Genomic DNA, 26,261 nt, shown 5'->3' on the forward strand with positions numbered 1-26,261 from the left:
TCAGTCTTAGGTGTCTTACAGCAGTCATCCTGGGTGGGGATTCAGTGAAGAACCAGTGACCCTGCTTAACTCACTCTCCAGCCTTAAATAGGATTTACATATGGCAGGAATATTTTGTTTCCTTGTTTGATCCCCACCCCTCTTCAGTGGAAAAGTACCAACTCATGATTGTGTCCTATACCAGGTGACATGATCACATGATGTTTCAGTGTCAAAGCAACCATGAGAGAAGGTTTATTTATAATGTCCACAGGAAGGAACTCCAGAAAGATGAGAGATCAGCATCTTCAAAGACCCATTGTCTTTCCTAATAGCCTATCCAGGCTGATTGTATTCTGTCTGGTGGGTGATCTGCAAGTACACACACAGTTTTAATTGTTACATAGTCAATATTTATAACTTCAGGTACATAAATGATACATGCATACAAATTGGATAATCGCATTCAGTAAATAATAGCCTTTTCAATGATATATAGCAAGACCCATCTTGCATAAAATACATCTGTTATGCCATAGTCATATCATAAGTGTATTTCTATGAAGAATATGGGGTGTAACGTCACACCTACAAGTCCACTCAGTCCTACCTGTAATTCAGCCAATTGCTAAGACAAACACATTTGTTTACATTTATGGTAGATACTGCTGCCTGATTCTTATTTACAATGTCACCTGAAAGTGAGAACAGGCATTCACATGGGACTTTTGTAGCTGGCATTGCAAGGTATTTACATGCCACATATGCTAAACATTCGTATGCCCCTTCATACTTCGGCCACCATTCTACAGGACATGCTTCCATGCTGATGATGGGGGAGAACTGTATGTCTCCTGCTCTGTGTTTTACCTGCATATTTCATATTATAGCAGTCTCAGATGATGACCCCACACACATGCATTTTCAGAACACTTTCACAGCAGATTTTACAAAATGCAAAGAAGGTACCCATGTGAGATTTCTAAAAATAGCTACAGCACTCCACCTGAGGTTTAAGAATCTGAAGTGCTGTCCAAAATCTGAGAGTGACGAGATGTGGAGAATGCTTTCAGATGCGGAAACTACAGAAAACGAATCACCAAAAAAGAAAATCAACCATCTGATTCCGATGATGAAAATGAACATATGTTGGTCCGCTCTGCTTTGGATCATTATTGAGCAGAACCCATCATCAGTATGGAGACACGTCCTCTGGAATGGTGGTTGAAGCATGAAGGGGCATATGAATCTTTTTAGCACATCTGGCACGTAAATATCTTGTGATGCTGGCTACAACAGTGCCATGCGAATGCCTGTTCTCACTTTTAGGTAACATTGTAAACAAGAAGGGAGCAGCATTATCTCCTGCAAATTGTAACCAAACTTGTTTGTCTGAAGTAGGACTGAATGGATGTGTATGCTCTAAAGTTTTACATTATGTTTTTAAATGTAGTTATTTTTTGTACATAATTCTACATTTGTAAGTTCAACTTTCATGATAAAGTTTGCACTACAGTACTTGTATTAGGTGAATTGAAAAATATAATTTCTTTTGTTTTTTACAATGCAAATAATTGTAATCAGAAAAATATAAAGTGTGCATTGTACACTTTGTGTTCTGTGTTGTAACTGAAATCAATATATTTGAAAATGTAGAAAACAGCCACAAATATATAAATAAATAAATGGCATTCTGTTATTGTTTAACAGCATGATGAATCGATTAATTTTTTAAATCGCATTATTAATTGCAATTTTTTTAATCACTTGACAGCCCTAGTATGAATAAATATAATTTAACTTAAAGCCAGGACATCGAAGAGCTGTGAAAACAACTCTTCAATAAAAAGAACAAAATATATAACATTTTTTATTTATTTTTTCTTTATTCTGTTTTGCTTGTATGTGCAGAAAAAATTGTTTCACGGAAATAGGTATAGAAATGCTAATTTTTTTATGTGTTCTAGGGCTCCCTCAGACTAACTTGATTTATTGGAAAAACAAATCTACTTAATACTGCATCCTGTTACCGTGTGTGTGTGTGTGTGTGTGTGTGTGTGTGTGTTTTAATGTAACTCATTATGAAAAGGTATGGAACTCTAAGGTCCTGTGATCAGGAACTCTGAGGAGCAGACAATGGACAGAGAAGTCTAGAGACAAGAGACATTACATAAATATAAGAAATCAGAGTTGAACTTTTCATATTAAGGAACAAGGCATAAAGCTGAAGAAGGCTAACTCCTGTCTGAAGCTTCTGGCATTTCAAAGCAGGTAGTCTCCTCAGGGTGGAAGTCTATGTTGTACATGACTTTTGGACAATATGTTCAGCACATTTTAGTTTTAAGTACTGCATATCAAATGGTCTTGATTAGTCAGTTTTTGATCTCACAACATTCAAATCTCATTAGCTGCTTTCTGGTCTATCACACGTTAATATATCAAAACAGCACATTACTCCTTCTATGAGCCCTGACAGCTTGAAACAGCTCTTGTCAGTCATCAACAGAAGCTTAGGCCAGGTCTGCACTAGAAACTTTTTCCAACGCAGCAATCTTGGTTAAGGAGTGTGATTTTTTTTTTTCCCCCTCAAAAGCCCTAGTGTAGATGCAATCATAACAGCATAAAATTATTTTTGTGATATAATTTATTTCACTTGCTGAACTGGTAAAGTTATACTGGCAAAGGATTTTTTTTTCCGGGTATAAGATGCATCTACATTAGGTGGGTTTGCTGGTATATCTACACTAGTAAAACTTTTACGTGTAGACTATGCCTTTAGACTCTGCAATTAACGCATGAAGTTATCCATTGCATTTCACCTGCATGAAGCCTAATTTCTCAGGCTTTTTTTTGACAGAGGTGAAGCAATTTTGACCCTTATTTTTTATCTTAACTGGGTTTTAAATGCTGTGTGGAGCCTTGCACAGATCTCCATTACTGGGGGTTGGGAATTTCATTGTCACTGTTTTACCTCAAAATCCCGTGATACCAGATTTTTAGAGAGAAACTGAGAGCTGCCTCAGTGAAAGAGACAGCTGACATAATTCTAGAAAACATGGTTAGAAATGTTTTAAAATACACACTGCAAAAAGGTCATATTTTATGGAAAATAAACAAATGCTCAAAAATAAAATGAAAACCTAACCCACAGAAGAAACAAAAGCAAAGCCTTCATTGCTTCTTTGAGGTTTTCCAGAAAAGAAAACTAGAATCTACATTTTAGATTTGGTTTAGAAACCCACAAAAATGTCTTTTCTTGACCTCATTATCTAACCACTGTAGAATTCCCTAATTTGGTGTTTGTCTAGGGAGCATGGAGTCAGTACAATCCTCTAGTTTTATTGTGTGGTTTATATATAGACAGCACACATTTAGAGTTCACCATGGAGGAAATAACTTGTGGGCTGAATGAGAAAGCATGAACATTGCATAAACTTTACACCCTTTGGGTTTCTCTCTATCTTTCCCTTCCTCTCGTAGCAAATCACTATTTAACTAGAACTCAGTGAAATTTTTCATGAGAATTTTTTCACCCAAAAATGCAGATTTGAGTCATGAATTCATGTCAGATTAACTGAATTGTTTCAACTGGAAAAACTGTGGGGAAAAAAATCAGAAAAATTAAAATATATAATTTTGACATCAGAATTAACATGTCATTTTTTATTGGAAATGACATTTTACTTCAGTTTTATTAAAAAGAAAAGGTTAAACTCAAAAATGAATAATTTCATTTCAGATAGAATGAAACAGTTTGACCTGATTTTTTTTTTAAAGTTTTTAAGTTTTATCCAGTGAACCAAAAAATTAGTTATAAACACAGCTATAGAGAGACCTATTAGGCTATATAGCTATCTATATAGTTATAGATATACAAAAATTACTTCAAATATCTTTTCTTAACTTCAATGACAAGATCTAAGAATGCCTTTTGGACTTTTTTAAAAAAATAAAGGTGAATTCAGCATTTGTGAAAAGTGTTGATTGGAAGGATTAGATACCAAACTCTTGGTTTATCCAAACAGCAGACAGAAAGCATCTAGGCTTCTTCATCCTGTCCTGCCAGTATTTCTCATCACTCACCTAGAGGGATCATCTCTTAGGGTCAGAAGAAAATTCATTCTTCACCACCGTTGTGGTTTTTGTTATGTGGACTCAGACCACCGGTTCCTTTCGTATAGGACATGGAGTACCCATTAGGTGGAAGCAGCTTCCAGTTACTTATTTATTTATCAGACCTAGATTAATTTAAACAAAAAACTTTGATGATTAAAGGATGGTATATTACTACCTGCCCCTTGACTCATCTAGTCGCTTTGCAATGCACTTGCGCAAAGAAACAAAGTCAAGGTTGACAGGGTCAAATGTTGACTTCCCTGAAAAACAACACGCCCACTTAATAGTTTAAAAACAAACAAACAAACAAACAGGACCTACACACAACACCTTTCTTCCCTATAAAACCCTTAGCCCTCCAAAGGGAGGGCTGCAACAATCTAAAATCCCATCCCCTGATGTAACTGAAGATCAACAAACATGTTGTGGGCACCCATGTGTTTGTGATACCAGGATGCACAAGCATATCCCATTATCCGTTCCACTACTGATTCCATCCCTTGATGCCCTGTTTAGATGGAAGTTTTTCTGAGAATAGGATTTTTGGCAATTTCAGTCACCTAAGGGTTTACAAAAACAGAAGAAGCAAAGGGAGGGGAAGGCTACTGTTATATTACACGTACATTCACTGTCAAACGAATCAGGCAACTAGAATTTCAAAGCTGATAATTTTTTACCTTTTTAAAATAAAAATGGTTATTTTTGATGAAAGGTTGCCACTGGTGACAGACCCCAAACTAGGGTTTTTAAAGAAAAAATAGAAGTTCTTAAAATTAAACTCACAAGCAGCTCAGGACTTCCTATGTCATCTTTTAGAAGCTGCACTTTGTTAAAGACTAGAGGGAATGCTTAGGTGCTCTGCTTTTTCATTGCTGAAATGCACTGCTCTTTTTTCACAAGATGCTCAGCATTCAGCAGATGCTTTGCATGCATAGCCGTCTTGTGGCTAACACAGCACCCAACTGATAATTATCCTTCTCTTTAATTTTCACCTCATCGTTGAAGGTATAATTGAAACATATCAATGATTTTGAAAGAAGTTGTAGAACACTGAAGAGAATGTGAGTGCCATTTTCAAGGAGTTCAAGTTATCTGGCCATGAGCCCCACTTTGGTGCATATAGGTTTGACTCTTCATCATTTACAGGGACAAAATCTCAACAAGACATTGGGTTTACACTTTTCCCTCTAAAGCTAATCTTTGCTGCATTTTCTGCCTTAAAATTATACCATCCATTTCCTGTGTGCGTAAAAGAAAAAATTTATTTAGTAAAAGGGACTGCCACATCACAGCAAATATGAGCAAAGAGCATTTTCATACCAAACGTCATTTTCCTTGGCTAGTCATTTTCTATAGTCTTTCTGCTATTGTTTCAGATATCTGTTTGTTCATCACAGAACTCAGATTCATGTCCCTTCAACGAAGATAATCCCTTGTTCATCTATCTATTGTCTATCTAAATCATATGGGATGGAGCCATGCTCCACCCTGCATTTACTTCCTGTTTTAGTCAGAGTTCCTCCCAACTCTGTTGTGATGCAGTTAAATTAAGCAGCAAGTTTCTAGCCTGCATTCCTTACTTTTGTTGCAAAATTTCCCTTGTCAGTGATATGTAGAGCAGCAACATGGAGCTCAGTTCATACATTTACCACTCACTATTCCTCAGTATAAGTTTCCAGATTGGATGCTAATTTTGGTAGTGCTGTCCTGCAATCCCAATCACAGTGGACAATCACTAAAAGAAGAAAGAACAGTTACATACCTTACAGTAGTTGTGGTTCTTCAAGATGTGTTGTTCACACAGATTCCATGCCTTGTCCTCCTTCCTTGCTAATGTGGAGCCTTGCCGCTTTGGGATTCTTTAATGGTGAAAGAACTGAGGGACAGTCAGGATCAATCAGCGTTGTGATCAGCTGTGCTGTCTTGACTTCCTCACCCCTCCCAGAGTTAAGGGATCACCATCAAGATTTTCATTTCTTTTTATGTGCAGAAAGAGGTTAAGAAATAGAATTCTTGAAGGGGTCAACAAACATGCGGACAAAGGAGATTCAGTGTATAAAGTTTATTTAGATTTTCAGAAAGCCTTTGACAAGGTTCCTCAACAAAGGCTCTTAAGCAAAATAAGCAGTCATGGGATAAGAGGGAAGGTTCCCTCATGGCTTGGTAACGGGTTAAAAGATAGGAAACAAAGGGTAGGAATAAATGGTCAGTTTTCAGAATGGAGAGAGGTAAATAGTGTCTCCCAGGGATCTGTGCTGGACCCAGTCCTATTTAACATATTCATAAACGATTTGGAAAAAGAGGTAAACAGTGAAGTGGCAAAATTTGCAGATGACACAAAACTACTCAAAATAGTTAAATCCTAAGCAGACTGTGAAGAGCTACAAAAGGATCTCACAAAACTGGGTGACTGGGCAACAAAATGGCAGATGAAATTTTATGTTGATAAATGCAAAGTAATGTACGTTGAAAACATCCCAACTATACATATACAATGATGGGGTCTAAATTAGCTGTTACCACTTAAGAAAGAGATCTTGGAGTCATTGTGGATAAATCTCTGAAATCAATCAATGTGCTGTGGCAGTCAACAAAGCGAACAGAATGTTGGGAATCATCAAGAAAGGGAGATAATAAGACAGACAATATCATATTGCCTCTATATAAATCCATGGTATGCCCGCACCTTGAATACTATGTGCAGATGAGGTTGACCAATCTCAAAAAAGATACATTGGAATTGGAAAAGGTTCAGAAAAGGACAACAAAAATGATGAGGGGTATAGAACAGCTTCCGTATGAGGAGAGATTAATAAGACAGGGACTTTCAGCTTGGAAAAGAGGCGACTAAGGGGGGATATTATAGAGGCCTATAAAATCATGAGTGGTATTGAGGAAGTAAATAAGGAAGTGTTATTTACTCCTTCTTATAATACAAGAACAAGAGACCACCAAATGAAATTAATAGGTAGCAGGTTTAAAACAAACACAAGAAAGTATTTTTTCACGCAACGCACTGTGAACCTCTGGAACTCCTTGCCAGAGGGTGTTTTGAAGGCCAATACTATAACAGGGTTCAAAAGGGAGCTAGATAGATTCATGGAAGATAGATTCATCAATGGCTATTAGCCAGGATGGACAGGAATGGTGTCCCTAGCCTCTGTTTGCCAGAAGCTGGGATTGGGTGACAGGGCATGGATCACTTGATGATAAACTGTCTGTTCGCTTTGGGGCACCTGCCATTGGTCACTGTCAGGATACTGGGCTTGATGGATCTTTGGTCTGACCCAGTATGGCAGTTCTTATGTTTGAATGTCACTGATAAACTGAGAGAGATAAAGTGGATGCAGTAATATCTTTTATTGGACCAACTTCAGATGGTGAAAGACAAGCTTAAGAGCTCTATGTCCCTCGAAAGCTTCTCTTTCACCAAAGGAAGTTGGTCTAATAAAAGATATTACCTCGCCTATTTTGTCTCTCTCATATCCTGGGCCAACATGGCAACAACTTAAGGTGACCAGATGTCCCGATTTTACAGCCTATTACCCCATCCCTTGTCCCGATTTTTCACACTTGCTGTCTGGTCAACCTAACAACATGGCAAACAACTGATAACCTGGGCAGAAGTAGAAAAGCATGATCAATGCTCCTCCAGCTGTGTTGCTCTTGCACATGGTCTTCTGACGCCTACTCTTTCATGCAATATCAGGCATGGATGGGTGCAGAATGCTGAATAACCTCTGATATTGCTAATCTCTATTTGGAGAGCTTCCTATATTCAGGAAGTTTATTGTGTGACTATTTATCATTTTCAGGAGTGACTGTTGATTGACTGGGCATAAACTAACCTCTTGTCCCTAATGATGGTGGGTTCAGATTGGAGTTTACAGCAGTTCAAATAAACTTTCATACCCTTGCTGCATATGTTCAGTGGACATATCAAGAGATTCCTGTCTTCATTCTGAGGGCTTTCAGTCCAACATCTCTGTAATTATAGTACATGCACCAGACAAACCAACAATACTAGAAAATGCCTGATGTTTAAAGTTTTCTTGAGTATGAAAAACCTTGTTTAAAAAAACCCCTGTGCTGTAATCTTGGCTATGCTCCAGCTCAAGTTGTTTCTCCAAAACCTTTCCCAGCAGCAGGCTTTCTCCTCTATGTTACAGCATGACTCAGTTGTGCGTGTATCCATTCTCCATATTTAGACTTTACAATTTTCAGAGTAGCAGCCGTGTTAGTCTGTATTCGCAAAAAAGAAAAGGAGGACTTGTGACACCTTAGAGACTAACAAATTTATTTATTTATACTTTACAATGATATTTTTCAAGAGTTCTGGGTTTGGATACATTTAATTCAGTACTGTTTATATCACTGATTCAATATAAATAGAGATGTTTAATTAGGGTAACCAGACATCTCATTTTTAAAGGGACAGTCCTGTGTTTAAGCCCTCCTGCAGGAATCCTGACTTTTTCTTAAAAAACGGGCAAATTGTCCCATATTTTTTGTCTCCCACCCCATCGGTACTGGCGGGTCCTGCTGCTGGCCGAATCCCTGCTCGCCAGCTGACCTGCCCTCCAGCAGTGAGTGTCTGTGTGTGTGTGTCGGGGGGGTCCAGTGGCCGACAATGGGGGTGGGTGTGCAAGGCTGGTGGTGGGGCAAAGCTGCAGCATGCGGAGCCGGCCACTCTCCCTGCCGGTCCATCAGCACAGTCCCTGCTGCGTGCTGGCTCTCGGCCAGCAGGGCCCTACCCTCCATCCCGTTACTGGCTGGCACTGTCTGCTTGCTGCTTTCCAGCCTATTTGGACCCCAACCTTTCAGGCTCCACAGCAATCCTCCTGGGCATACTCTTAGCTCCCATTTTCTCCTGCACCCCGGGATCTGCCCCCAGGGAGCACGGGGCTGCTCCATCCCCTAGACACCCTCCCCTGCTGAGCCACCTCTCTGGCCAGATTTGCTGAAGCTCCTGCAGTCAGGTTCCCTGGGCCCTGGTGCACAGTGCATCCTTAGGGCTTAACCCCTTCCTGCCTGTGCTGTAGCCAGAGGGGGCTGGGTTATGTTGGTGGCCAGCAGAAGCCTGGAGGTGTTAGCGTCTTTTCGACACTGTGCGGGCAGGAAGGGACGAGTTGCTTCCAGCCACAGCGGAGTGGGGGCAAGGGGGAAGGTGAGCTCCGCAAAGGCATGGGCCAGGTCATCCCTTCCCCCTGCGGCTAGAAGCAGCTCCCGTCCCTTCCCTCCCGCACAGAGTTGAAAAGCTGCTGCTGGCTACATTCTGGTGTGAACCCTGGCAGAAATATGGGGAAGGGGGCATGTGCCCCCTTTTTTGGCCTCCCACATGTTGCCTTGGGAAGATGTAGCACCAGATACCTGGAGAGGCGTGGAGGGTGGAGAGTGTCGGGTAGGTAGGGTCAGATGAGGTTGGTCGGTCACCACCCCCATTACCCTCTCCCACCCCGATGTGAGAGAGGTGTGCGGGAGTGTTTGTGTGTCCTTTCTCCATACAAACCTTAAAGATAAGAAGGTTAATAAAAAGAAATAAAAAAAAAATACTCAGTATTTCTTTTAAACAAGGGCTCAGTCAATTTGATGTTAATTTGAACGTTAGTACTGCATAGTTCTGATTGATTGTTGTTGAACTCACTTGAACACGAGTAATTTTACCAGGTGTCCGTATTCAGCATAGGGAAATATGGTCACCCTAAAACTGTTTAATGCTTTCAGAAATTGTAGCATAAAAAGTAAGCATCAGATCACTATAGTATAGAGTTAGTTTTAGAAACAGATCTTACTAATTAAAGCCAGAGAACTTTCCCAGAAGTGTAATATAATATTATTATAACTGGCCGTATGCAATTACCTTTATATTTCTCCTCTTCTATATATTTAAAATGGAAACAGGTTTTCTTATGAGACCAGACGGGGGAGAATACCTCATTTTAATTGTACAATAGAATTGCTTTCAAAATAAATTCTGAGGCCAATTCTCACATGTAGAACTTCAACACTACTAAAATCAGAAGGGAAGGAGACAGTTCAAAGAGTGGCCAGGGATATAAACAGAGATGTTTATGTCTTAACCTCAAAAGTATATAATCTTTAGGAAGCTAGCCAATCCCCACATGGGTGTCATGGCTAATTTCCTGGGGTTTTCCTAGGTTGCTAGGAAATGCATTGGAGGAAGTGGGGGGGGTGGCATATGCAATCAAGTTAGCACTTTTGCCTGCCTTAAGTCCTGATTGGCTCTGTCTCCCCTGAAGAGAAAAGCCCTTCTTCAATGTTGGGGGACCCAGCCACAGCACAATGGTGTCCCAATGCAGTTAAAACATGCTTCAGCCTTGCAGTGTAATTAGGGCTGAAATGTGTTTTCACCCTATTCTTAAATTGTGCTACAGCTCTTCAGAAGTCCAAGGATGCAGCTGGGTTTGGGAACTTGGGTTACTCCCATCTACGCTGCTGGATGTAACTGTCAGCAGGGACCTACCATGATATAATTTAATCTCACAACAGAATTTATAGTGTAAGTGGAATTTGAAATCTCTCCCTTTGTCCAGATTCTTACTTTCTTTTCCTTTCCTTTGGATTCCACACTAGTTTCTGCCCCATTCTTATCCTTCTTACTTTCTTTGTATTGGATCTCTCCCCTCTCCTAACCTTCTGCAATTCTTCTGTGGTTTAAACCCAGAAGCATATGGAATCTTATGCTACTGTAGCTCACGAAAGCTTATGCTCAAATAAATATGTTGGTTTCTAAGGTGCCATAAGTACTCCTTTTCTTTCTATCTATTAGGGATGCCCAAAAAGCCACAACTGAGGAAGAAAGCTGTGTTTGTTTAAAAAAAACAAACAAACAAACCTGGTTTCAATATAGCAGAGAAAGGTATAACAGTGTTGAATGGCTGGAAGTTGAAGCTAGACAAATTCAGATGGGAAATAAGGCATACATTTTTGCCAGTGAGGGTAATTAACCATTGGAACAGTTTACCAAGGAACATGGTCCATCATTAACAATTTTTAAATCAAGATTGGATGTTCTTCTACAAGATACTCTTTGAGTTATTTTGGGGATGTTCTATGGCCTGTGTTATACTGGAGGAAGGATTAGATGGGCCCTTCACAATAGGCCCTTCAGGCCTTAGAAACTATGAATTGGAGATCAGGATGAAACCTGACATTGGGGGCAGATTATACCATATTTGTCTACTGCAGGGTTCCTACATCTTCCTCTGACATTTCTGGTGCTGGCCACTTTCACAGATGGGATACTGGAACAGAAGGACCACGGAGCAGATGTAGTATGGAAATTCCTCTCTTTCTCTGAAGTCTCCCCTTCCCATCCTGATGTCTCTTCCCTTTGATTCTGTTCCCCCAAGGTCAATGATCATTCCTCTGGTCTCTGTCTTTCTGCATCCCTTATCCAAGGTCTCAGACGCATGTCATATTAGAGAGTATCTTTCTCCATTCTCTTCTTACACTCTCTAACATGTGCTCTCATCCCTTGTTGCCTACAGGAACCTCTCACTATTGTACTCTTGTACCACAACATTTTTCTAGAATACCCAAGAACTCTTATGTCCGGCACCATCCACCACTGCTGAACTTTCTGCACCATTGTATTCCATGCCCCTCAAACCAGCCATATCCCTTTCATTGCCCCTTCACACTACCTTCAGGCACTCTCTACCCTTGAAATTACTCCTTGTCCCCATACACCTGCAGCCACTTCCCCTGTTCCTATGAAGCCCTTCTTGCTATCCTCTAAATCTCCCAAGGAGGATTCTTCCTGTGATATTTATTCAACTGAGAGTGGCCTCTGTGCCCCAGTCTGTTGTGCTTCCTCGATGTGTATACAGAGAGCAGGAGAAGGAGGTAACCAGCAAGGGCCTGCTTCATGATAGGGAAGCAGCTTCACAATGCCAGGAGAACAGAAATGCTGGAATTTTGAATGCTCCCTGCTAACAGCTCAGCTTGGGAAGAATCTGAATAGTTAGTGAATAAGTGGCACCCCTTACAGCACCTCCATAGCAATGGGTTTAGGCTTGTGTTGGGTTAGTTGGTAATGATACCTGTTGAGGGCTAGTATACTTGTCTTCAGTACTTCATTGTAGATTGACGAGAATGGGTGTGTGCGACAGGTTGGGTCACAGAGACCCCCTTGGGACTGCCACTTGATGTGCTGAGACTATCTCTGAGCCGTTTTCCCTGGAAGCTTGGGACTTCAGTACCCCTGTCTTGTTGAGCCAGACACGCTAGCCTGCTGCAAACACAGACCCATGTCTGAACCTCCTCCCCGAAAAGCTGCAGGCTTAATTGAAAACAGCTTAAGAAGTGTTCCTGTCTCCAGCACCCAGATACCCAGTTCCCAATGGGATCCAAACCCCAAATAAATCTTTTACGCTGTAGAAACCTTATAAAGGATAAACTCAAATTGTTCTCCCTCTATAACACTGATAGAGAGCTATTCACAGCTGTTTGCTCCCCCAGGTATTAATACTTGCTGTGGGTTAAATAATAAGCAAAAAGTGATTTTATTAAATATAAAAAGTAGGATTTAAGTGGTTCCTAGTAATAACAGACAGAACAAAGTGAATTACCAAGCAAAATAAAACAAAAACACACAAGTCTAGGCCTAATACAGTAGGAAACTAAATGAAGGTAAATCTCACCCTCAGAGATGTTCCAATAAGCTTCTTTCACAGACTAGATGCCTTCCTAGTCTGGGTCCAGCAATCACTCACATCCCCATAGTTATTGTCCTTTGTTTCAGTTTCTTTCAGGCATCTCTTTGAGATGGAGAGGCTATCTTCTGAGCCAGCTGAAGACAAAATGGAGGGGTTTCCAGGGCCTTTTATATTCTCACTTTTGTGGGTGGAAACCCCTTTGTTCTCCTGTGCAACATCACAGACACAAGATGGAGTCTCTAGCCACCTGGGAAAGTCACATGTCTATGAATGATTCAGCTTTTTGCAGGCTGACACCATTGTTTACATGTTAGTTTGAATGTTCCCAGGAAAGCTCAGTTGTGGATTGGTGTTTCCCAAAGTCCATTGTTAGTTAAGTACTCCCAATTACTTAGACTCATAGACTTTAAGGTCAGAAGGGACCGTTGAATAACCCCTTCATGCTATGTTGACCAAATCTGCCTTATGTGCTTCCTACAGCAAACACTGAATACAAGCATAGAGCCAACACTCATAACTTCAGATATAAAATTGACACATACATACAAATAGGATGAATATATTCAGTAGATCATAACCTTTGCAAAGATATGTTACATGGCATATCTAGCATAAAACCTATTCCAGTTATGTCATATTTACACTCATAAGCATATTTCTATAAAGCATTATGAGGTGCAACGTCACAGTGTGTACAGTGGATCTGGTGGAGGAGAGATTATGATCATGTATGACCTACAAGTAGAAAAACAGATGGCAATCAAAGGGGATCATAAGTGAATAATGGGAGAAATCTTCAAAAAGCACACATCTTGTTTTATTCTCCCTCTCCTCCATTCCTCTCCGCTACTATTTTTAAGTGTTTTTTAGTGGTATTCTGCATGTGTGATTTTTGTGGTGACTACTTGTCTGGGTCATGGGTGAGGGTAGACAGGCTTGTGGTAAAGGCACGGACTAGGAGCTGAGAAATATATATTTAATTTATGGCTGCATACAGACTTCCTGTGTGACCCTGAGCAAGTCATTTTTGTCCAATAATTTTTAAACTGAGTGCCTAAGGTTAGATATCTTAATTCATATTTAGTAAAAAATAAAAATAAATAAAAGTGGCTTGATTGTCAGACATGTTGAGTTCTCACGCACTCTGGCCTTTGTGAGCCTTAATTCATTATTATTTGTGAAGCATGTTGATATCCTCACATGAAGGTGCTATATAAGTGTAAAGTATGATAACAGCATGTACTCCACACTAGAGATGTCAAAGGTTGACTTCTTCATACTCTAGTGTGGAATATCTAATGTAATTATTCTTTACACTTATATAACACTTTTCATCTGAGACTATGAATGTATTTTACAAAAATTAATGAGTTAAGCCTCACAGTGGCCCAAGTTGGTGAGAACTCAACATCTCTGACAATCAGGCCACTTTTATTTACTTTCATCTTTTACTAAATAAATTTGTTAGGTGGAGCCTTTTTCAAAATAAGAAATAATATTCCCTGTTGTGTACTTTGGTTGGTTTTGGTCCCTTTCCATCTCTGCTTGTCATTGTGAAATTTTAACAAAGTTAAGATGCAAACTGAGAGAGGAAAATATTGGCAAAACCCCTCATTGGTTGTAATGGCTAATACCATGCTACTGCATAATTTCTCTTTACTCCAAGGCTGTAAAAACTATTTTGTCAGATGAAAGGGATTTCGGTTTTTCAAAGTGGATTTTTTTCTCTTTACTCTTACACTTTCTTGTAGCTGTATGCAAAGTACGTGTTTGGCCAGTTTGACTAAATAATTCAAATCCCTAGTTCTGAAAAGTACAAAAATAAGTAATTGTAACATCTGTTACAGTCCTGACTGTCTGAGTCCTAGGGGCTCGGACAGTCAGGGCCTAAATTCCCTGTAATTATCGCACTAATAGACATATGCACACATATAAGCATGCAGAAATATAGTTCTTGGATGATGGAGCTGTGACAGGACAAAGGGAATGGAGCAGGAATATAGTCTGGTTCCTAGACTTTAAGATTTTGAAAGTACTTAATGGATCAGGCAAAATTATTCTACAAGACTAATGTAGATACCATATATTTCTAAGGTGGTGTTCTTTTCTTGGGCAAACACTAGAAATTAGGGTTGTCAATTAATCGCAGTTAACTCATGTGATTAACTCAAAAAAATTAATCGCAATTGAAAAAATTAATTATGATTAATTACAGTTGTAATTGCACTGTTAAACAATAATTGAATGCCAGCTGAAATTTATTAAATATTTTTGGATGTTTTTCTACATTTTCAAATATATCAATTTCAGATACAACACAGAACCCAGTTCAATTCTCACAGTTCTCACTTATACAGTTCTCACAGTTTTCACCTGTACAGTTCTCAACTTATATGTTTATTTTTTATTACAAATATTTGCACTGTAAAAATGATAAATAAAAGAAATAGTATTTTTCAATTCACCTCATACAAGTACTGTAGTGCAATCTCTTTATCATGAAAGTGCAATTTACAAATTTAGATTTTTTCGTGACATGACTGCATTCAGAAACAAAACAGTGTAAAACTTTAGAGCCTACAAGTCTATTCAGTCCTACTTATTGTTCAGCCAATTGCTCAGACAAACAAATGTGTTTACATTTACAGGATATAGTGCTGCCCACTTCTTATTTACGTCACCTGAAAGTGAGAACAAGCGTTTACATGGCACTTTTGTTGTAAGGTATTTGCATGCCACATATGCTAAACATTAGTATGCCCCTTCATGGTTCGACCATCATTCCAGAGGACATGCTTCTTGCTGATGACGCTCATTTAAAAACAATGTGTTAATTAAATTTGTGACTGAACTCCTCAGGGTAGAATTGTATGTCTCCTGCTCTGTGTTTTACCCGCATTCTGCCATCTATTTCAAGTTATAGCAGTCTGGGATGATGACCCATTACATGTTCATTTTAAGAACATTTTCATTGCAGATTTGACAAAATGCAAGGAATGTGAGACTTCTAAAGGTAGCTACAGCACTCCTTAGTGGGATCGGAGGATAGTGGCCCTTAGAATGTGGTGTTGGAGAGTTGTCTGGCAGCCTCCTGTTCATAATCTGACCTGTTCATGATGACTACAGCATCTCCTTTGTCAGCCCCTTTGATTATAATGTCAGAGTTGTTTCTGAGGCTGTGGATGGAGTTGCATTCTGTACAGCTGAGATTATGGGGCAAGTGATGCTGTTTGTTCACAATTTCAGCCTGTGCACATTTGCGGAAGCACTCTATGTAGAAGTCAAGTCTGTCATTTTGACCATCAGGAGGAGACCACACAGAATTCTTCTTTTTGTAGTGTTGGTAGGAGGGTTCCTCTAGGTTAGTGCGCTGTTCAGTGGTGTGTTGAAAATGTTCCTTGAGTCAGAGATGGCGAAAGTAGGCTTCCAGATCACTGCAGAACTGTATCATGTACGTGGGGGCGGTGGGGCAGTAAGAGAGTCCCCGAGATAGGACAGACTCTTCTGAAAGGCTAAGTGTATGGTTGGATAGATTAGCAATATTGTTGGGTGAGTTAAGGGTACCACTGTTGTAGCCCCCTGTGTCATGTAGGAGTGTAGATAGTTTACTGTCATTTTTCCTCTGTAGAGAAGTAAAGTGTGTGTTGCAACTGGCTTGTTTTGTTTGTGTAAGTTCACCTTTCATGATAAAGAGATTGCACTACAGTACTTGTATTACGTGAATTGAAATACTGTTTATTTTGTTTCCTTTTTAAACTGAAAATATTTGTAATAAAAAAATAAAGTTAGCACTGTACACTTCGTATTCTGTGTTGTAATTGTAGAAAGCATCCCAAAATATTGAAATAAATGGTATTCTATTATTAACAGTGCAATTCACTATTGATCATGATTAATTTTTAAATCACTTGACAGCCCTACTAGAAAAGCATTTTTGCCTATGTTAGGAAGAGAGACAATTGACAAGTTTAATCCAGAGAAGTACTGAGCACTGTGGGCTGATCTTGCACTAGTGAAGTCAGTGGGAGTTTTGCAATCAGGTTCAGTGTGAGAAGAATCAAGGCACTACTGAGCTTCTGGAAACTGTTGTGAGAGTATAGAACTTTGTGTGTGTTTGGGGTGAAGACAGCATATCTCTATGACCCTCTCTGTGGGATTTTGGCTCCAAAATCCAGTGGATTACAGTTCTCTCTATAAATAGTGCATATAGATTTTTTTCATCTGTAATCAATACATTTTACAACATATTTTTTCTTTAATGGATAATCCAAGTATAAAGCAATATAGAGTACATTTAAAATTCTTCATTTTATTTAACTGTTTTAGAGTATCATGTGTGAGCTGAATGAAATTGTTAAAACAAAAAATAAGAGGACTACGGTATTTTGTATTCGGCATACCTGTCAATCTAGTGACAGATATATTAGTCTTTTTTTTCCAATAAGTAATTCTGCGTAGTGTGTGGCATACCCAAAGCAAAAATCCAGTCTATGGTTTTCCTGTCACTTTACTAAGAAGAACGCCATGTCATAACTTGCTGTAATATTAACAGCAAAAGGTTGTGTTCTTCTTCAAGTGGCATCGACACATTCCAGTCCTGGGATGTGCTGACAGTGCAAATTGGACAAGTGTAACCTTCTAGTAATAGTGCCCACTGGTGCACTCTTGCACCTCCCACACCTCCAGTTGTGGCCCAGAGGATGAGGATATAAAAAGGGGGCAAAATGTTCAGACCACCTCGGTTCCTTCCAACCATCGTTGCTGATGGATCAAGCATCTGACTGGGTCCTTGGACCTGGATTTGTCAGAACAGATCATTCCCAGTGCTGCCTTCTTCTTACTTTAATTAGGTTTTAGTTACTTAGTTAGTTTTTCTTTTCTTTCTTTTTTTTAAAAAAAATTCTCATTCTTTTGACTAAGGATCTTACCCAGCTGCTGTCCTTGGTTCCAATATGCTGGAACTGAAGACAAAGAAACCAGCATTCTAGAGGTGTGCCTCTTGCTTTGCCATTTTTCCTGGTTTAGATGCACATATGCCTTGTTTGGCCTGCTATGGGGAAGGTCATTCTTCTTCTCATTGCTCCATATACATCACCATCATGCCCTGTGCTGGAAAGGAATGTCAGAATTTCCTCCAAGCTATACTATTGTAGGAAACATTAGCAGCTGAATTTTACGACACTGAAATGTGGGGAACAGCACTGTGAGACTACCCTCAACCCTGAACCCCCAGGGGGTTGAAAAGCCTGGCAGGTGCTGGCTTTCTTGATTAGAGCCAAACCTACGGTGCTTATCATTATAAATCTGTAGATCCAACTGAGCACAAATGTTTAACCTCATATGTGTTGGCCTCTGCTGAAGGAGCCCATCCTCACGAGTATACTTCTGGCTCTGCATGCTGAAGGGCAAAAGTGTTCCCTCAGCGTGGCAAGCTCAGAAGTCAGAGCCACAGCAATGGGTGGTATTGAAGGCCTTGGCCATATTATGAATCCACATCTATCCCGGTTCCAAGACCATCAGCTCCATGCTCAAAAGAAGCCTGATGAGGCACCTAATGCTTCCTTGGAGTATTGGTTCCTATTAATACAGTTAACCTGACATGGTTGGTCAGGTTCATTGTGTTGAGCCCCTGGAACACTCTCATTTGAACTTATTCTCATGCAGCCCTGAGTGCATTATCATCAGCGCTTAAAGGAAAGAAGCTGAATGTGGTGGGGTTGGTTCCTCCTCCTCATTGCCTGGGAAAGAAAAAGAAAAAAGAAGACATAGCTAAAATCAATTCCCAGACTTCCTCAGAGAGCCCCGGGTGCATGGTGGCAGCTGGGGCCATGGGCACACTGGGATGCTGGTTGTGGGTGGCAGCTGGGACTCTGGGTGCGGGGCTGGCAGCTGGGATGCTGGGCGGAGTTTAATTGTTAACAGAAACTGATAAAAATCAAGCTTATCGGTTAAGCGGTTAAACTTTAACATTTCTAGTACATGAGTCCTCTCAAGAGGAGCTATAGAAAGCCTATAGATGGTACTGGGAAACCAGAACATTCACTAATTTGCCTGATAAGATTGTGAAACCCAGAACTGTATCAATAGAACAGGTACTTTTGAAGGGCATGTCATTGACAATATATAGAGAGTGGACTTGGGGAAAATTATCTTTACCATGGCGCAGTATGACTTTCAAACTCCTGAGAATCTAAAATATTGAATGTGATTGTTTGAGGTCAAAAGTCAAATCTGAAGCTTTGTGGGTCAAATTAAAATCCTTATTTCTCATCCACTAAAAATTGTATTTCTGCCATGTACATTGGCCAAACTGGACAGTCTCTACGTAAAAGAATGAATGGACACAAATCAGACGTCAAGAATTATAACATTCAAAAACCAGTTGGAGAACACTTCAATCTCTCTGGTCACTTGATTACAGACCTAAGAGTGGCTATCCTTCAACAAAAAAGCTTCAAAAACAGACTCCAAGGAGAGACTGCTGAATTGGAATTAATTTGCAAACTGGATACAATTAACTTAGGCTTGAATAGAGACTGGGAATGGATGAGTCATTACACAAAGTAAAACTATTTCCCCATGTTATTTCTCCCCCCCACCCCACCCCCACTGTTTCTCAGATATTCTTGTTAACTGCTGGAAATAGCCTACCTTGCTTGTCACCATGAAAGGTTTTCCTCCTTTTCCCCCCCCCTGCTGCTGGTGATGGCTTATCTTAAGTGATCACTCTCCTTACAGTGTGTATGATAAACCCATTGTTTCATGTTCTCTGTGTGTGTATATCAATCTCCCCTCTGTTTTTTCCACCAAATGCATCTGATGAAGTGAGCTGTAGCTCACCAAAGCTTATGCTCTAATAAATTTGTTAGTCTCTAAGGTGCCACAAGTACTCCTTTTCTTTTTGAGAAATTTCTTGTTGACTGTTTTCAGTATATATGAAAACATGCAGCTAATCGGTTTTGCCATCCCTGAGTAATTATAAGGAAACTGAGAATATATATGTATTTTATAGAACAGGAAAATATTGTGCCCTGAAGTTGTTGTTAAAAAAAAAAAGTCAATCAATCAAACATCAGGTGATTCACCAATCCATTAGAGAAGTGAGAACATTTGGGCTCTTGCCTCTTTGAATCATTAGTCTCTGTGTCCTGCATCCCTTATCAAAAGTTTAGTGAATTGGAATTTGGCTCAGTCTGCCTTATTAGATTCCAGAGATTACACTTTGTGTACCGCTAGTCTAGAAGTTGCAGTCTAATACTGAAGTTCATTGATCTAAGGCAGTAGTTTTCAATGTTTTTTCATTTGCAGACCCCTAAACAAATTCGAATGGACGTGTGGACTCCTTTGGAAATCTTAGATGTAGTCTTCGGACCCCTAGGGATCTAAGGTTAATTACCTTCCTAATGATATAAGGTAGCACCTTCAACTGCTAATTGTCTAGGTGGGGTTCATGTTCAACTGTTCAAACATTCAGAGTTAGCACATTATTTTTGCTGAGCTATTTGTGACTGCAGGGATGATCAGCAATGTATGAGACATGTCCTATATATATTATATTTTATTTCTTACATTTTATTTATATGTTGGATGGCTTTTTTCCTTCTAATGTTAATTTAAAAAAATTGCCTGGTTATACTTTCAGTGAAGGCAATTGGAGTTTTGTCATTATGTTCATAACAGTTAATACGCAGCAAGAAATCTCATTCCGTCATGTATTTCAGAGGTTTTGGGTTGGTATAAATATGGGAAGAATTTGACCCTTTGTAGGAAAAAAACAAACAAACAGATAGAGGACTTCCATTATAATAGAGTTAAATAGTGACTGTGGCAGAACCATTGACCTAGAATTCTGTGCACCAATAGATATTAAAAACTGGAGCTACCAAAACAAACATCTCTATATAGTTTCCATTGTTGTATGTAGTGTTGTTGTTGTAGCTGTGTTGGTCCCAGGATCTTAGGTGGGTGACATAAAATCTTTTATTGGACCAACTTCTGTTGGTGAGAGAGACAAACTTTTGATCTTACACAGAGCTCTTCTTCAGGTCTGGGAAACAAGAAGTTAAAGCTTGTTTAAGAGCTCTGTGTGAGCTTGAAAGCTTGTCTCCCTCACCAACAGGAGTTGGTTCATTAAAAGATATTACCTTGTATAACTATATAGTATATGTAAGGGGATTGTTATCCCCTTACTAACACTCAGTGGGGAGTTTTGGTTGGCTAGCTCCCAGTACCAAAAGAAAGGGGAAGGGTCGATGGGAAATCAGGACCCTGAGACTGACAGTCCCCAGGAACAATGGGGAAAGGCCAGTGCTCCAGGTCAGCCTGATTGACAGGGCAGGCAGGCTCATCAGGGAGTCAGGAGGCTAGGGTGGGTCCTGTCTTCTGTGTGAGCTGGAATTGCCTGGATCAGACAGAGTGGGACTGAGCAGAGTTACAGAAGCAGCCCACAGAGCAGACCTGTGCTAGGAGGAGAGCTGTAGCAACCAGAGCCCGAGGGGCCAGAAAAGCAGCCCAGGGAGCTGGAGGCAGAGCAGCAGCAGTGCGGAGGCAGAGTGGAGCTGGGACTGGAGCAGTCCAGTGCCACGTGTGGTGAGCAGATGGGGAGAGCGAGGGGGACCCTGGGCAGCGGGCCCTGCACTGAAGACACCTCCAGCCAAGACTCCTTGCTGGCCAGACTTGGATGGGGATCGTAACCCCAACGGGGCGGGGGCGATGCTGGGATGAAGGGTCCTGCTACCTAGAGCCCGAGGGTGTGTGGCCACCGCCAGAGCAAGTGTCCAACCCGCAGCATCCCTGCAGTACAGCTAGGGCCTGAGAAGGGGCCTGGGACTTGTGAGGAACAGACTGAACTTCCCTTACATTCCAGAGCCGCTGGTTGTGACGTCCCCGTGCCGCAGAGTGGGGTGACGTGTTTTCCTTTAACCTCTCCCGTTTTTTCCTTATTTTTAAAAATTATTGCTGTTTAATCAATTCTATTTGCTTTGAACTGTATGGAATGATCAGTGGGTCAGGGAAGCCTCCAGTGCACAGAGAGCACCCCGGAGTGTCCACGGCAAGGTTGGGGGTCAAGCCCCCCAGGAATCCTGGGCCCAGCCTTGTTGGGGTTACGAGGATTCTGCCACATAGGAAAGTGGAAGAGGAGCCCTTGAGGTCAGGCAGGCCTCTGTGTAAAGGAAGTGGGAGCAAGGACTCAGATCCTTTCGTTAGCCCATTTCACAGGGGTAGTGTATAAGCCAGGAAAGTTCCCCACAAAGCGGGACCATTCCCCTGCTTACACGAAGGTTATGTTGTTTACATTACGTGATACACAAAGATATATCTAATTTTCCTAGTTATTCCATTTTTTCCCCACAGAGATTAAAATCATATCATAAATGGGCTAATTATACCTATTGCCAACAAAGAGCACATATTATCCAAAATAAAGCATAAAAAAGCTGGCATGTCTATTGGCGTACCTTGCCTCAGCCCCACTGAGATGGGTAGAAGAGAAATGTGCATAAGTTGTCAGATAAAGTATAGCAGGGTTCTGAGATACAATCATCATCATTTTCTCTTTTGCAAGATATTGAAGATTATATGCTCATATTCCCCCGCTGTACTCCAGAGAAGGTGATTTTTTTCCCAATGAGAATCTGTGACTTATGAATAGGAGTGTGTTTAATTCATTGGTGAGTAGAAATGGAAAAGAAAGAACTCAGTAGGAGGTGGGAGGAGGAGCGGAAGAGGGAAGGCAAATGTAAAGAGAAAAAATGAGTAGTCCAAAGACAATAAAGTAAAATAAAACAGATTTGCAGATGTTATTTTTCTTTCTTCTTATCTCTTTTGCACACAGGTTAGTATTTGTGTTCATAAAACTGTTTTTGGTATAGTTGTTATTTATGGAAATATTTGTTTAATGAAGTGAAGCTTAAAATTAAGTCAAAAATCCCTCTGAAATGGACACCTTAGTTTAGAAAAATCACTCAGAAACCTAATCTCTCTGGATCATAGTTTAGGAATATGAAATCCTAAAATGTCAGAGTAGAGAGTCTGTAGGTGCACCTAATTCGGACTATAAAGAAAGAGGTGCTGCAAAGATTGCCCCAAACATGTTCTCTTAATATATTCTTTTGGGGTTAATGAGACTGGCACCTTGACAGCAGGGGTGATATAATGAATGAAAAGTGCAAGATCACAGCCAATAATTCTACCTCCTCTTGTTGCCTTTGAAGAAGATATTAATTTATCATAAGTATCATAACAGGAATTAACTATAGAAGTTATCTTTAGGCCATTATCCAGATTTTGAGGGTGGTATTTTATCATTTTTAGTCTAAATTAATTTAATGTTGTTAGAAAATAACTTTTATATTCTAAAGTACATTTTAATTGCATTTGGTGAGATTAGTGAATCTATTGTACCGGTGCCACCCAGAGATTTCTGTTAATATTGCAAATTCAGTAGTTTTAAACAGTGATCGAGAAAAATAACGGCTATTTTTCTAAAACATAGTTTGCTGAAGAAAACTGTGTTGCAAATGTATCTTGATTTAACTTTAGTAATATGGTCACTTTGCAGTTACTCCTGTCGAGTGACCGATAGGACAACATAACATGAGAAGCCATCGGATGACACGATAGTTTTAAAATTTTACCATCCTGTGACTGAATGCACCCCTGTATTCACACCCTACTCACTACTATAATGATCTTTGTACAAAATGTGCCTTGTGCAGTATCATTTGAAAACTAATAACTCACTGGTCAATAATATCATGGTGAAATGTATACAGTAACATTAATAAAGTAATGAAAAAGTTGAGAGAGGACTTTAGCATATTTGTTTTGCTACAGGCTTTTTAGCTCTAGTAAACTTCTTGTTTTCCAATTTAAAAAAAAATCACACTTTGGTTCACTGCAAATAAGAAAGTACAGTACTTATGTAGCTTTTGTGTTAAAAACCTGAACCTCATTTAAAGTTTCACCATTTATTAACATGGTGAAAAAGGAAATTGTATTTTTCTGTATTAGGAAAGAAATATAAGTCAAGTACATTATAAGTCAGGAACTCCTCAGTTCATGCCAAAAAAATGGCCCCTGCTAGTGCCACTCGACTAGCACTTGTCTGCTCTGTGTCTTTCCCAAGGGGGATTGGGCCCTATTATGCTGAATGCTGCCCGAACACACAAAAAGCCCCTGCCCTGGGCTTACAATATAAGGTCCCAATCTTACACACACTTATCCATATGCTTAACTTTAAACATGCAAGTAGTACTATTAAAGTCAATTGTGGATAAATGTTTTCAGGATCAGGTCCTAAAAACACAAACAAAATGAGGGTTTGGGTATGAACAGGGTAATGACTGGCACAGTTTTGCTTGTTACATGTTTTGCTTTATTGCTTTAAGTTGGAGTAGAGATAGGGTGAGGGAAATGGCAGGAATCCAGGAATTAGTAAAAGTAAGTGAGTAGGAAAAGGAAGGGACAGTCATAGTGAGACAGTTAACAAACTATTATCAGTAGGCAGTATACTTAAGTTACATAGCAGTAGACAATGTGATTGAATTACATATTTAAATATGTAACTATTCCAATATATAATTCTGTAACTGTATTATTTTGTAAAGTGTGTTATGTAACATTGGTATGACGACCATTAATAAAGTGAAGTTAATTATGAATTAAATGTATTACTTTTACATGGGGTTCTGAAACATCTGAAATAAATGTATTGGTAGACACTGACAGTACCTTATGCACCTCTGACTCTAAGGAACTAGATGCTCAAATCTTTTATCCCTCATAGAATTCAAACATCTTGTATCACTTTAAGAAAGTTATCATGTATGTGTAGTAATGTACATTGCATAGTACCAACCCCTTGTGAATTCTTACTATTTAGATGCTAATGAGATGCAATTCTGGATTAACTCCATTGACTCAGCCCTGGTCTACACTGGGGGGGGATGGGTGGGGATCGATCTAAGTTACACAACTTCAGCTACCCAAATAACGTAGCTTAAGTTGACGTACTTAGATACACTTACCTTGGTATCTTCACCGCGGTGAGTCGACTGCTGCTGCTCCCCTGTCGACTCTGCCTGCACCTCTCACGGCGCTGGAGTACAGGAGCCAATGGGAGAGCGCTCAGGAGTCGATTTATCGCGTCTAGACTAGATCCCCGCTGGATCGATCACTGCCCGCCAGTTCGGTGGCTAGTGAAGACATACCCTTAGTTACTCAGATGATGGATTTATTTGGGATTTCTACCATGTAACTAAGAGCAGAATTTCACCCATAGTTTAAAGATTTTTACTGGCATATTTCAGTGGGGCTTTCGTTTGATGATCTGTTATTAGTTCTCCTTTACAGAAGTGTTGTAAAAGTTTTAAAAGTAGCCCCTATAGGGCTGTAACTACTCCTGTGGGAGACATTGCATGATCAGTGTTTGAAATTGTTCCCTAGAAGTTAAAACATTTGTTGTTGCAGCCTGTTCTTCTTCCCTTTTTCCCCCAGATGAAGTAATGTTGAATGATACAGGAGCAGAATAATTTTTGTTTGGGGGGGAGCAGAGAAAATCAAAGTTCAAAGGGAGCTCTCAACAGCTTTCATGCTTGCTTTGACCTTCCAGCCCACGCTTTCTCTTCCCTGCCCTGCTATGGTAAAAAAGAGAAGGCAAACCTTATGAATGATCCCAATTGCCTGCTGTGCCTTATTTATTTATCTTCACAACACCCGTATGAAGTAAGAAAGTACTTATTTTTAGCTTAATTTTACAGCTGGGAACCAGGGCACAGAGATATTATATGTCTACTCTGCAAGTGATGTTGAGTTTGTGGCACAAATAGGAACTCATCCAGCTAGGAGGGGTAACAATAGTACAGATGTGATGGCATGGGATAGCAACCCAAGCATATATCAGGGCTCCCTGGGAGGTTTGTACTTGGTTGGGTAGCCTGTGCTGAAGCCCGTGGAACCATATCTACACTACTATTGTATACCTACCTGTGCTGCAATCGCACCTTCACCTTTAGTGAAGAAAATCTTGCCCAGGATCATGCAGAAAGTCTGTGGCTGATCAGGGAGCTGAACTTAGGGCTCCTAAGTCCCAGGCTAGTGGCATAACCATCAGGCTAACCTTCCTCCCTGCCCAGTGGAAAAAGAAAAGGAGGACTTGTGGCACCTTAGAGACTAAGAAATTTATTTGAGCATAAGCTTTCGTGAGCTATAGCTCACTTCATCAGATGTAGCTCACAAAAGCTTATGCTCAAATAAATTTGTTAGTCTCCAAGGTGCCACAAGTCCTCCTTTTCTTTTTGTGGATATAGATTAACATGGCTGCTACTCTGAAATCTGACCAGTGTATTTCTGTTGCCAAGATGCCCTGTTGACCTGCCTCTGTATGATGACTACTTTTGTGAATATCACAGGGGAAGTCACTGCAACCATAATCTATTTGGTTAGTTAGGTTCAGAGAAACCTCAGGGAAAGTACAGTCAGAGT

General features: G+C 40.0%; 1 protein-coding gene and 1 long non-coding RNA gene across 3 annotated transcripts in view; both read left to right on the forward strand.

Annotated features, from left to right (window-relative positions):
• Window positions 1-26,261, forward strand: part of SEMA5A (semaphorin 5A) — a 627,428-nt gene that overhangs the window by 214,975 nt on the left and 386,192 nt on the right. The gene's annotated exons all lie outside the window — the stretch shown is intronic.
• Window positions 671-15,599, forward strand: LOC122458827. Its single transcript, XR_006279106.1, has 2 exons — window positions 671-726; window positions 15,501-15,599. It is a non-coding gene; the product is annotated as an uncharacterized LOC122458827 (long non-coding RNA).

Source organism: Dermochelys coriacea, chromosome 2, assembly GCF_009764565.3.
Source record: "Dermochelys coriacea isolate rDerCor1 chromosome 2, rDerCor1.pri.v4, whole genome shotgun sequence".
Classification (NCBI taxonomy): Eukaryota; Metazoa; Chordata; order Testudines; family Dermochelyidae; genus Dermochelys; species Dermochelys coriacea.